The following is a 14,760-nucleotide window of genomic DNA, read 5'->3' on the forward strand; positions in this document are numbered from 1 at the left end:
TTATGTTCGTTTCAGGCGTACAATATGATGGTTCAACAACCCTATACATTTCTCAGTGTTCAAAAGGTAAGCATAAAAAAAAAAAAAAAGGGGAAGCATACTCTTAATCGCTTTTATCTATTTCCCCCATCCCCCCACCTAGCTCCCCTTTGGCAGTTAGTCCTTTGTATTTAAGAGTCGATTTTTTTGTATTAGTCCTTTGTATTTAAGAGTCAATTTTTTTTTGTCTCTTTTTCATTTTTTATTTATTTGTTTGGTTTCTTAAATTCCATATATGAGGGACGCCTGGGTTGCTCAGTGGTTGGGCACCTGCCTTCTGCCCAGGTTGTGATCCTAGGATCTGGGATCCAGTCCCACATCCGGCTCCCTGCATGGAGCCTGCTTCTCCCTCTGCCTGTGTCTCTGCCTCTCTCTCTCTCTCTCTCTGTGTCTCTCATGAATAAATAAATAAATCCTTTTTAAAAATTCCACATATGAGTATACTCATATGGTATTTGTCTTTCTCTGACTGATTTATTTCACTTAGCATTATATCACCTAGGTCCATATATGTTGCAAATGACTTGATTTCACTCTTTTTTACGGCTTAGTAATATTCTGTTGTGTGTATTTACACACATCCTCTTTATCTGTTCATCTACCAATGGATACTTGGTTTGCTTCCATATCTTGCCTATTGTACATAATAGTGCAATAAACATAGAGATGTGTATATCTTTTTGAATTAGTATTTTCATTTTCTTTGGGTAAATACCTGATTGTGGAATTACTAGATCAGATATTTTTAAAAGATATTTAAAGATTTTAAAGATTATTTATTTATTCATGAGAGACACAGAGGGAGGAAGAGAAGGAGAGAGAGAGAAAGTGAGAGAGAGAGAGAGAGATTGGCAGAGACACAGGCAGAGGCAGAAGCAGGCTCCACGTGGGGAGCCCGATGCGGGACTCGATCTTGGACCCCGGGATCACGGCCTGAGCCGAAGGAAAACGCTCAACCACTGAGCCACCCAGGTGTCCCAGTAATTCTATTTTTAATTTTTTTAAATTTTTATTTATTTATGATAGAGAGAGAGGCAGAGACACAGGCAGAGGGAGAAGCAGGCTCCATGCACCAGGAGCCCGACGTGGGACTCGATCCGGGGTCTCCAGGATCGCACCCTGGGCCAAAGGCAGGCGCCAAACCGTTTTGCCACCCAGGGATCCTATTTTTAATTTTTTGAGGAAACTCTCTAATGTTTTCCAGTGGCTGTACCAATTTGCATTGCCACCAATAGTGCAAAAGGGTTCATTTTTCTCCACATCCTAGGCAGCACTTATTATTTCTTGTGTTTTGGGTTTTGGTCATTCTGACAGGTATGAGGTGATATACCTTATTATAGGTTTTTTTAAGTTTTTTTAAAAAGATGTTATTCATCCATTCATGAAAGACACACACACAGAGAGAGAGAGAGGCAGAGACACAGGCAGAGGGAGAAAACAGACTCCATGCAGGGGGCCCAACGTGGGACTTGATCCCGGATCTCCAGGATCACGCCACAGGCCGAAGGCACGCACTAAATCGCTGAGCCACTTGGGCTGCCCTTAAGTTTTTTTTAAATTTATTTAAATAGTCTCTACACTTGAAATCATGAGACCGAGATCAGAGTCGTGTGCTCTTCGGCCTGAGCCAGCCAGGGGCCCTTCATTGTGATTTTGATTTGCAGTTTCCTGATGATCAGTGATGCTGAGCATCTTTTCATGTGTCTGTTGGCTACCTATATGTCTTTTTTGGATAAATGTCTGTTCATGTCTTCTGCTTATTTTTTTAAGATTTTATTTATTTATTCATGAAAGACACAGAGGAGAGAGAGAGAGGCAGAGACACAGGCAGAGGGAGAAGCAGGCTCCATACAGGGAGCCTGATGTGGGACTTGATCCCAGGACTCCAGGATCACACCCCGGCCTGGGCCAAAGGCAAGCACTAAACCACCAAGCCACCCAAGGATTCCCATCCCTTCTGCTTATTTAAAAAATTGGATTGTGGGGATCCCTGGGTGCCTCAGCAGTTTAGTGCCTGCCTTTAGCCCAGGGCATGATCCTGAAGTCCCAGGGTCCAGTCCCACATAGTGCTCCCTGCATGGAGCCTGCTTCTCCCTCTGCCTGTGTCTCTGTCTTTCTCTGTCTCTCTCTGTGTCTCTCATGAATAAAAAAATTAAAAATATTAAAAAAGATAAAAAAATAAAAATTGGATTGTTAAAATATACAAATAAATAAAAATTGGATTGTTTTTTGGCTTTGTATAAATTCTTGATGTGTTTTGGATATTAACTCTTTATTGGCATATCATTTGCAAATATCTTCTCCCAATCAGTAAGTTGCCTTTTTGTTTTGTTGATGATTTCCTTTCCTGTGCAAAAGCTTTTTATCTTGGTGTAGTTGCAATAGTTTAATTTTGCTTTTGTTTCCCTTACCTTAGGAGACTATCTGAAAAAATGTTTCTATGTCTGATATCAAAAAAATTACTGCCTATGTTTTCTTCTCAGAATTTTATGGTTTCAGGTCTCACATTTAAGCCTTTAATCCATTTTTAGTTTATTTTAGTGTATGATGTAAGACAGTAGTCCAGTTTAATTCTTTTGCATGTAGCTGTCCAGTTTTCCCAACACCATTTGTTGAAGAGACTGCCTTTGTCCCATTATACATTCTTGCCTCCTTTGTTGTGAATTGGCCACAAATGTGTGGGGTTATTTCTGGACTCTTCTGTTCCATTGATTTTTGTGTCTATTTTGTGCCAGTACCATACTGTTTTGATTACTACAGTTTTGTAGTATAACTTGAAATCTGGAATTGTGAAACCTCCAGCTTTGTTCTTTTTCAAGATTACTTTGGCTTTTGGGGATCTTCTGTGGTTCCATACAAATTTTAGGATTATTATTTGTTCTAGTTTTGTGAAAAATGTTGGTATTTTAATAGGGATTGCATTAAGTCTGTAGATTGTTTTGGGTAGTACAGATGTTTTAATCATATTGGTTCTTCCAATTCACGAAGATGAACATCTTCCCATTTGTTTATGTCATCTTCAATTTCTTTCATCAATGTTTTATCTTAATCTTTTAACAGAACAAGACTTTTGATTTTTTTCTTACTAAAAAGAGCTTCATTTTTTTTTTAAGTAGGCTCCATGCCCACTGTGGGGCCCAATGCTGTGCTCGAACTCCCAATCCTGACATCAAGACTTGAGATGAGATCAAGAGTTGGTCACTCAATCGACTGAGCCATCCAGGCACCCCTAAAAGCTTCATTTTTAAATTTAGCTTTCTGACTCCGTACTTATGCCTTCAATACTTTCAAAATGATTTTCTGCTCCTCAATAAGGAAAGCACACTTAATCCTGTCACAAGCACACTTAGCACACATAGAATCATCATAGGCTCTACCGATGTGTTTTTCATTTTAGACAACCTCTTAAGAACTGTAGGTATCACAGCTCCTTTAAGTCGGCCTGGGCACACACCACAGTGGCTTTTGGTGCTTTCCCAACCGTCGGTATAAAGGTAAATAATTCTATTACCAGGTGTTCAGGGCAGCCTAGTATTATTAGAGGCTATATTGTAGGACAGACTACAACAGTATGTCAAACACTAGACCATCCAAATACCTATACACACCATCCCTGGAAGAATCACCTTAACCATTTTTAGGTTTACAACTCAATGACGTTAAGTATATTCATATTGTGCAACCAATCTCCAGAACTCTTTTTATCTTGTAAACTAAAACTCTTTACCCATTAATGCCCCTTCTTCCATCCCTCAGCCCCTGACAACCACCATTCTATCTCTATAAATTTGACTCTTCTAGGTACCTCATATAAGAGGAATTATACAATATTTGTATTTTTTGACTGATTTATGTCACTTAACATAATGTCCTCCAGGTTCATTCATATTGTAGAATATGTCAGAATTTTCTCCCTTTTAAAGCTCAGTAATATTCCATTATGTGTGTGCGTGTACAGACATTTTGCTTATCCATTCATCTGTTGTGAATAATGCTACTATGAACATGGGTGTACAAATATCCCTTTGAGACCCTGCTTTTAATTCTTTGGGATATATATCCAGGAGTAGAATTGCTGGATCACATAGTAATTCTATTCTTGAATTTTTGAGAAACTACCATACTTCTTTCCACTATTTTATATTCCTACCAACAGTGCACAAGAGTTCCAATTTCTCCATATCCTTGCCAACACTTATTTTCTGTGTTTTAGGTTTTTTAATAGTAGCAATTCTAATGGAAGTAAGGTGCTGTTTCATGTGGTTTTGATTTGCATTTCCTTAATGATTACAATGTTTGCATATATTTTGTTTGCTTTTTTTGCCATTTGTATAGTTTATTTGGACAACTGTTGTTCAATCCTTTTCTTGTTTTTCATTTGGATTGTTTTGTTATTGTTGAGTTTAAATTTATTACATTCTTTTACTTCCATCCCTCTTGTATCCTTATATTTAAGGTATGCTTATTTTTTTTTAAGGTATGCTTATTTTAAGAAGCATATGGTTTTTAAAAAATCTAGTTTGATGGGCAGCTCAGTCACTTAGGTGTCCAACTCTTGGTTTCGGCTCAGGTTGTAATCTCAGGGGTCATGGGGTCGAGCCCTGTGTTGAGCTCCGCTCAACAGGGAGTCTGATTGAAAAATTTTTTCCCTCACTCTTTCTCTCACTTTCTCTCTGTCTCAAGCAAATGAATAAATTTATTTATTTATTTATTTATTTATTTATTTATTTATTTATTTTTGAATAAATTTTTAAAATAAAAATAAGTAATCTAGGTTGAAAGATGCCTGGCTGGCTCAGTCAGAAGAGTGACTCTTGATCTCAGGGTGGTGAGTTCAAAGCTCCACACTGGGTGTAGAGATCATTTAAAAATAAATAAATAAAACTTGTAAAAAATATCTAGTATGAGAATCTTTCTTTTAATTGGAGTATTTAGCCAATTATAATTACTAATTATTATCTATTACTGCATTACAAATTACCCCAAAACTTAATGGCTTAGACCACAACAAACATTTGGCAGAAGCTCAGCAGGGTGGAGGCGCCTGGATGGTTCAGTTGGTTAAGCATCTCTGCCTTCATCTCAGGTCATGATCTCACAGTCCTGGGATCAAGCCCCATGTCAGGCTCTCTGCTCAGGAAAGGAGTCTGATTCTCCCCTCCCTTCCCCCACTTCTCTCTGTCTCTCTGTCTTGTTCACTCTCTCAAATAAAGAAAAATCTTAAAAAAAAAAATAACAACCTTAGCAGCGTGGTCTGGCTCATGAGTTCTCATGAGGTTTCAGTCAAGGTATCAGTGAAGGCTACAATCATCTAAAGACTTGACTGGGGCGGGGGGTACCTGGGTGGTTCAGCGGTTGAGCATCTACTTTTGGCTCAGGTCATGATCCTGGGGTCCTGGGATTGAGTCCCAAATCAGGCTCTCTGCGGGGAGCCTGCTTCTCTCTCTGCCTATGTCTCCCTCTCCCCTCTCACTGTGTCTCTCATGAATAAGTAAATAAAATCTTAAAATAAAAAGAATTGACTGGGACTGAAGGATCCACTTCTATGATATTTCACTCACAGGGCTGTTGGCGGGAGGTCAGTTCCTTGCCATATAGACCTATCCACAGGACTGTTTGAGTGTCCTCACAACATGGCAGCTGGCTTGTCCCAGAGTGAATAATCCAAGAGAGAAAGCAAGGAAATGTCTGTGTAGTCTTTCATGCTCTACTCTCAAAAGTCACATACCATCACTTCCTTTATATATATTAATTAGAAGCAAGTCACTAAGTCACTCAAGGCATGGGAAATTAGGCTCCACCATTTCAAAGCAGAAGTAGTCCAAGAGTGAATATATCTGAGAATCACTGCCATCTCCTGGCAGAGAGAAAATAATAATTTTTGTATTATTTACATTTCTCATACATGGAAAATACATTTACTCTTCTATGATTCCCCCAAAGTCTCCACCTGTTTCAGCATCAATTCCAAGTTCAGAATATCATCATTTAAATTAGATCTGGGTGCAGATAAAGCTCCTTGGGTCTGGTTTCTCAAGTACAGTACCCTTGATTGAAGTTAAGCGATAGGTCTTCCATACATTCAACATACAGTGCCATAGGATAAGTGCTCTAGACCCTCCCATTCAAAAAGGGGGAAAATAGGAGGCACACAGGAGTCAATGTTCCACAGCAATTCTGAAATTCAGCTGGGCACAAGCTGGTAGCTCCTTGATTAGCACTCAAGGTCTCAGAATAATCCTGCATGACTCCTGGTTCTACTGAAGTCTCAATGCTGCCATCTAAGTCATCCTTCATCTGTGAAAGGTAGGTTGTGTTTTCAACTGGTTAGTTTTGTCACCTTTCTTACTGCTAGTAGATCCAGGGTGGTGGGAGGTGTGCATAGGCCTCTTTTCATGCAGTCTCAGTCCCAACTTGCAGTGGTCCTATCAATGCAATATAATTATTTAAAAATTTTTGTGTTGCCCATAAAAAAATAAATAAATAAATAAAAAATAAAAAATAAAAATAAAATTTTTGTGGGGGGATCCCTGGGTGGCGCAGCGGTTTGGCGCCTGCCTTTGGCCCAGGGCGCGATCCTGGAGACCCAAGATCGAATCCCACGTCAGGCTCCCGGTGCATGGAGCCTGCTTCTCCCTCTGCCTGTGTCTCTGCCTCTCTCTCTCTCTCTCTCTCTCTGTATGACTATCGTAAATAAAAAAAAAAAAAAAGAAAAAAATAAAAATTTTTGTAGGTCTATTATTGACCTTATTATTATTGGAATTTCAATCCCTTAAAAAAAGCTATGCCCACAAGTCTTCTAGATAATCCCTACCCTGACTTGGGATTTTACTGAGACTGAAGGAGGAACAGTTATTTTATGAAATTGCTGCTGAGACTTCACACACACACACAGCTGATCCTCCCTCTGCACACTTCTAACATGCAAAAATCTCAGTTACCATGGTTTAATTGAATGATACCAGTGCCCCAACAACATAGTTCCAATTTTAGTTACCACAGTATATTACCTGTGAGTAATTAATGATATAAAGTGCAAACCTTCATTGTTAGCAATTTAGTCCACAAATCACCATGTGAATAAAGTGCACATCATAATCAGTGATGAATCATGTCACTTCTTTCAAAATGTGTTGGTGATTGGTCCTTGTATATCTGTTATTCAATTCCCTCACAGACAGCAGAGTGTGTATTGGTGTTTCCTCCTTGTCTCCAAGTGATAAACCTACATGAGATTTTACAAATATGGAAAAGCAAGAGAGAATTGGCCAACAAAAAGAAAAATGAAGAAAGAAAAGAAAAATGAAAAATGTTAGAAGTGAAACTGGATGTGATTAGAAGATTTGAAGACAGTGACAACAAAGATAGGAAAAGACCCAGACCCATATGAAGCTGTCTTATGAATCATGTTGAAAAAGGTTTGATGAAAAAAAAAAAAAAGAAAGAAAGAAAAAGGTTTGATGAATATGAAAAAAAAAAAAAAAACCCACAAGTGAAGGTCACTCTAACAGGTTTTCATATAAATCACACAAGAAACAGAAAGCCACTTGTGGATAAAATGGAGCATTTACTTGCACTTCCAACTGAAGAACATAATAATTTTTGTTTTTTTAAGTCAGTTTGACTAGAGTTTGGGCCAGAGGAATGCCTGGGTGGCTCAGTGGTTGAGCGTCTGCTTTCAGCTCAGGCCATGATCCCAGGGTCTGGGATCGAGCTCACATCAGGCTCCCAACAGGGAGCCTACTTCTCCCTCTACCTATGTCTCTGCCTCTCTCTCTGTGTCTCTCATGAATAAATAAGATTTTAAAAATCTTTAAGAATAATTTGGGCCAGAGCAGCCCGGGTGGCTCAGCGGTTTAGTGCCGCCTTCAGCCCAGGCCATGATCCTGGAGACCCGGGATCAAGTTCCATGTCGGGCTCTCTGTGTGGAGCCTGCTTCTCCCTCTACCTGTGTCTCTGCCTTTCTCTCTGTCTCTGTGTCTCTCATGAATAAATAAATAAAATATTTTTTAAAAAATAAATAATAAATAATAATTTGGGCCAGAGCATTGAAGTTAATAGCCACATTGGAAGAAAATGATCATTTCAAGGAGACTGAAAAAAAAATATTTCACTGCTATGTAGCTGGTTCTGCCATTTCAGAAATCAGCACAAATTGATTAATTTTTTTTAATTTTTATTTATTTATGATAGTCACACAGAGAGAGAGAGAGAGAGAGGCAGAGACACAGGCAGAGGAAGAAGCAGGCTCCATGCACCGGGAGCCCGACGTGGGATTCGATCCTGGGTCTCCAGGATCGCACCCTGGGCCCAAGGCAGGCGCCAAACCGCTGCACCACCCAGGGATCCCTGAATTGATTAATATTAAAACAAACTGGTGCGACTACTAGTACAGATAAGGGCACTGCTGTGACATTTGCATCCTGATTCTAAGGCAGGTAGTTATGCAAAAACATGAAAGTGCCCTAGAGGAAATTATGGTGGTAAAAATGCTTAATGTTAAAGGAACTCTGAGAGGTGTTTCGTGACATTGAAAGCTCAAAGGATAAAATACTAAAAAAGGAGACTCAAACTTAGAAAGGAATATGGCGTTCACCAAGCTGTAGAAAAGATGCTTGCTCTGCAAGTTATATGATGAGGAAAAGAAGAAGGCAAGCATTGTTGATAAGTTTTTTTTACAAAGAAATAAAACAAGGATGCCTGGGTGGCTCAGTGTTTGAGTATCTGCCTTTGCCTCAGGTCATGATCCCGGGGTCCTGGGATCGAGTCCCACACTTCTTTCTCCCTCTGCCTGTGTCTCTGCCTCTCTCTCTGTCTCTCATGAATAAATAGTCTAAAAAAAAGAAATAAAACGTTTCGATGTTTCTAATGTTTTAAATTAACAGTGTACTAAATAAATATTAACTTTTCTTTTTTCATTTCCCTATACACTTATAATAGTAGAGAGTTTTTAATGTTTGACCAAAATATTTAAAGATCACAGAATGATCATACTTCTCGGTGACTATTCAGATTGGGTTGAATGGTTTCAACTTGCACTGTCATTTTTATACTCCTGCATTACCATGCAGAGCAAAGACAGCCTGTATATATTTATTACAGAGATTTGATCTTATATAATTGTTAGCTGGTTAAACAGTTTCTGGAAGGCTGTTATCTTTCACTACTGATCCTGGAGCTTGAAATCTACAGGGCAAGTATTTGGGAATGGACCACGAATATTAAGTGGACATGAGGAAGGATAAGTTGGAACTCACAAGCATGAGCTGAGGCCCATGAAGACTGAAAGAAGCCCCCATCAGTTTTTGTTGCCTCTAATGTTAGTGGGTTGGGTGTACTGCCCAAGTCAGGGCACTTTGTGCAGAGCTAATCACCCACACCTGGCTCAGGAGTCAGAGAACCTGAAGGGAGATTGAGGGGAAGGCAAAGCTGTTACATCCCTTCCCACTGTCCATGCTAATGAGATAAGACAGCAGATAACTGGCAACATGTGTTAGCTATAAAATGGCTGCTGCTTTACTTTACTTCTGTCCTCTGCATCTCCAGCAAGACTCTCTCTTTCGGCCCATGCTAATTGGAAACATACTGAACAAGGGAATTCTGGGAAATGTAATTCAGCCTAGACAAGCTGATACATTTCAAAGCTTTCCTACTTAACTCTATAACTTATTGGTTATGAACACATGCCCCAGAGTCAGACTTCCTAGGCTTGAATCACATCTCTTTTATTCAAGCTGAGTATTCAAGAGTAAGTTACTTAGTTTTTTTGCACCTCGATTTCCTTGTCTATTAAATGAAGATAGAACTTGCCTTAGAAAATTTGTGGGTTTTTAAAAGATTTTATTTATTTATTCATGAGAGACACAGTGAGAAAAGTAGAGGGAGAAGCAGACTCTCTGCAGGGAGCCGGATTCGGGACTCGATCCCAGCATCTGAGATCACGACCTGAGCCAAAGGCAGACGCTCAACCACTGAGCCACCCAGGTGCCTCTTTTTTTTTTTATTTTTTAAATTTATTTATGATAGTCACACAGAGAGAGGGGCAGAGACACAGGCAGAGGGAGAAGCAGGCTCCATGCACCGGGAGCCCGACGTGGGATTCAATCCCGGGTCTCCAGGATCGTGCCCTGGGCCAAAGGCAGGCGCCAAACCGCTGCGCCACCCAGGGATCCCCACCCGGGTGCCTCTTATATGCGGTTTAAATGAGATAATATATATTAAGCTGTTGATTATATTATTCATACATTATCACTAAAACTTAGTCCACTGGAAAAGCTCAATAAATATTAACTATTATTAGTTGTGCGATCAGGGGCACATCATTTCTTTAAAAATATTTTATTTGGGATCCCTGGGTGGCTCAGCAGTTTAGTGCCTGCCTTCGGCCCAGGGCGCGATCCTGAAGTCCTGGGATCGAGTCCCACGGTGGGCTCCTGGCATGAAGCCTGCTTCTCCCTCCTCCTGTGTCTCTGCCTCTCTCTCTCTCTCTATCATAAATAAATAAATCTTTAAAAAATATTTTATTTATTTATTCATGATATACAGAGAGAAAAGAGAGAGAGGCAGAGACACAGGCAGAGAGAGAAGCAGGCTCCAGGCAGGGAGCCCGACGTGGGACTCGATCCCAGCACTCCAGGATCATGCCGTGGGCCAGAGGCGGCGCTAAACCGCTGAGCCACCCAGGCTGCCCTGGGAGCACGTCATTTAATGTTTTTGTTTTTGTTTTTGTTTTAAGATTTATTTATTTATTCATGAGAGAGGCAGAGACACAGGCAGAGACCCAGGCAGAAGCTCCCTGTGCGGAGCCTGTCGTGGGACTTAATCCTGGAACTCCGGGATCAATCGCTGAGCCACCCAGGCATCCCCCATTGAATCTTTTTGATCTTCAGGTTTTTTTAATCTGTCAAGTGAGGATAACTTCCTTGGCCCATTTCAAAGGCCCCTCCTGAGGGGATCCCTGGGTGGTTCAGCGGTTTCGCGCCTGCCCCTGGCTCAGGGTGCGATCCTGGAGTCCCGGGACCGAGTCCCCCATCAGGCTCCTGGCATGGAGCCTGCTTCTCTGCCTCTCTCTATGTCCATCATAAATAGATCTTAAAAAAAAAAAAAAAAAAAAAAAAAAAGTGAACTGAGGCAGAATGCCAGTTAAAAAAAGAAAAGAAAGGCTTCTATTGAGAATTCAATGAAATGACCCATCTTAAAGTCTTATTTAAACATGAATAGTGGATAATAGCTCTTTATTTGATACATCATTTGCAAATATCTTCTCCCATTCTGTAGGTTGTCTTTTAGTTTTGTTGACTGTTTCTTTTGCTGTGCAGAAGTTTTTTATCTTGATGAAATCCCAATAGTTCATTTTTGCTTTTGTTTCCCTTGCCTTTGTAGATGTATCTTGCAAGAAGTTGCTGTGGCCAAGTTCAAAAAGTGTTGCCTGTGTTCTCCTCTAGGATTTTGATGGATTCTTGTCTCACATTTAGATCTTTTAACCATTTTGAGTTTATTTTTGTGTATGATGTAAGAGAATAGTCTAGTTTCATTCTTCTGCACATGGCTGTCCAATTTTCCCAGCACCATTTATTGAAGAGACTGTCCTTTTTCCAGTGGATATTCTTCCCTGCTTTTTCAAATATTAGTTGACCATAGAGCTGAGGGCCCATTTCTGGGCTCTCTCTTCTGTTCCATTGATCTATGTGTCATGCTGAGTGAAGTAAATCAGTCAGAAGGGCAATCATTATATGGTTTCATTCATACGAGGGAAGATAAAAAATAGTGAAAGGGATTATAGGCGAAAGGAGAGAAAATAATCGGGAAAAATCAGAGAGGGAGACAAAGCATGAGAGACTCCTAACTCTAGGAAATGAACAAGGAGTAGTGGAAGGGGAGGTGGGTAGCGGGATGGGGTGACTGGGTGACAGGCACTGAGGGGGGCACTTGATGGGATGAGCACTGGGTGTTATACTATATGTTGGCAAATTGAACTCCAATAAAACATATACATATAAAAAATGTGAATAGTGGTGATGGTGATGATAAGCACCTCCAGCCTCAGGACTGATACTTATCCCAGTGACTAAAGTGAGCTCTTAAGTGATTATTCATTAGAAAAGTGTTTCTCCAAATAGATCATATTAATATAAGATGTCGATAATAAGGGAAACCGGTAGAGGGGTGTATATGGAACTCTGTACTATCTTTGCAATTTGTTTGTAAAGCTAAAACTACTCAAAAAATATTTTAAAAGCCCAATCATAAAATAAAATAAAGCTTAACAAAAGACAGTGGTTCTCAAACTTTAGCAGGCATCAGCATCCCCTGGAGGGCTTGTTAAAATGTACCTTGGTAGGCCTACTCCCAGAGTAGTGATTCACTAGGTCTGGGGTGTGGCCAGAGAGGTTGCATTTCTAATAAACAGTGCTGACTCTGCTGATCTGATGATCATACTTTGAGAATCACTGACTTCAACTATATGGGCTTTCCTGTATTTCCCATGAACAGAGGTTCCCATTCATCATAACGTGTCATTTCTTGGCTCATTCAGTCCATGACATCGCCTAACATTGACTTACCAGGCAAGAAGGAGACAGCTCATGATCAAGCTCTAGGCCTTGGATCAAGCCATACTTCAACTAATACATATGCATACATACTTAAATATATATAAGTTTCATTACAAAGAAAAATGTACTGAGAAATCTGGGTGGCTCAGTCAGTTGAGTGTCTGACTTTGGCTCAGGTCGTGACCTCTGGGTCCCGGAGATGAACCGGGCATTGGGCTGCCCACTCAGTGGGTAATCTGCTTCCCCTCTCCCCTCTGCTCGTCCTCTCCCCCTGCCTCAGATAAATAAATAAAATCTTAAAAAAAAAAAAAAAGAAAGAAAAGAAAGGGCAGCTCAGTGGCTCAATCAGTTAAGCATCTGCTTTCAGCTCAGGTCATGATCCCAGGGTCATGGGATGGAGCCCCAACATCAGGCTCCCTGCTTGGAGGAGAGTCTGCTTCTCCCTTTGCCTGGCCCCTGCTCATTCTCTCTGTCTTTCTCTCTCTCTCTCTCTCTCTCTCTCTCTTAAATAAATAAATAAAATCTTGGGGGGTCTGGGAATCAAGTCCTGCATCGGGCTCCCCACAGGGAGCCTGCTTCTCCCTCTGCCTATGTCTCTGCCTCTCTCTTTCTGTCTCTCATGAATAAATAAATTTTTATTTTTTAAAAAATATTTTATTTATTTATTTGGTAGAGAAATAATGAGAGAGAGCATGAGCCAGATGCAAGAAGAAGGAGAAGCAGAGCCCTCGTGAGTGAGGAGCCTGAAGTGGGGACTCGATCCCAGGACTCAGAGATCATGACCTGAGCTGAAGGCAGATGCTTAATTGACTGAGCCACCCAGGAGCTCCTGTTCCCCTCTTCTTAATGTTCTAGTTTTTCTAATTCTTCATTATTGTAAAGGGAGGTTCAAACTACAGCTACAGGAAATCAGGTGAGGAAAAGTATAACTTTAGTTTCTTATAACTGAACTAAATTTCCTTCTTAAACCTCAAGTCTCTAGAAACACAAAAGCCTAATTAGGTCACTTCCAGGTAAACTCAGTTGTACTCAGAATCTTTCTGCTCTTCCCAGCTCTTTACCTCTCTGTTGCTGAGAGACTTTTGGAAATGTCACTAAGAAGTAAATGGGGGCAGGAGGGAGGGGGAACAATCTCTTCTTGATCTTCATCTGCTTTGTCCTGTGGTGGCCTCCTATTTCAATGAGGCAGGCAAGCCACCCCTGTCCTGGGGGCAGAAAGGCCATAGTGGTGGTAATGTGCGCAGGGGGAGTGGGAAGGGTCCCTCCTTGGTGCTGACAATCTACTGACATCCTCACCTGTCCATGTGGCATCCTCCTAACCCATCCAGCAAACCCTGCCCCACTCCTGCCCATGGGGAGCAGAATCTGGGAGCATCTATTCCTGGTCTCAAGCCTAGTCAGGCCAAGCTATCATTTCTATTCCATAGAATCTGTGACGTAATGCTGGGAGATTTGCCCAGAAGGCTTGTTGCCTGCCAAATCCTTGCCCAGGAATGAAGGTCTTTTCAATCCCCAATGAAAGTGGATTTCCTGAACTTCAGATGGGGTGGGGTGCCCAGCTCCTGCTGTTCTGCTTCCACTTCGAACCTTCCACCTGTCTTCTTCTCTAATAAGGTCTTGTCTTCTCTGGGGTGGAGGTGGGGTTTGGACATGTTTTGACAGGTCTCTTCCTACATCTCTCGGTCTCACACTTAAGCACATGGCTGGTGAGTTTAAAGGATGAAATTTTATTGAATTTCTTCTGGGGCTCAATACTAGCAAATTCTTTAAGTGGTTTCAAGCCTTGCAACCTAAAAGGAAGAATGATGGTCTTGGGTTAAAAAGAATTGGAGGTAACAGAAAGAAAACACCAGTTATTGTCTCAGATTATTATCCTGCCTCATAAATGATGCTGCAAAAATACTTAGGTGTATGTCACCAGCGACCTTTGACAGACAGGGTGGGGCAGACAATTGTGTATGAACCGAGGCCTCATGTCTTTGAGGAAGGTACGGGAGGTTCTGGAGGCTGAGGGTAGAGAGAGTGATATAAGCAAGGGGTCCACCTTTTGAACAACAGCAGCACTGTCCAAGGAACCATGAGTAATCGCCTGCCCCTCCTTCCTTTGAGCAAAGACAGGGAGAAGGCTCTGACACACGGATGCCCTTTTCAATGCACAGGGACAGCA

This window comes from Nyctereutes procyonoides, unplaced genomic scaffold, assembly GCF_905146905.1.
Source record: "Nyctereutes procyonoides isolate TBG_1078 unplaced genomic scaffold, NYPRO_anot_genome, whole genome shotgun sequence".
Lineage (NCBI taxonomy): Eukaryota > Metazoa > Chordata > Mammalia > Carnivora > Canidae > Nyctereutes > Nyctereutes procyonoides.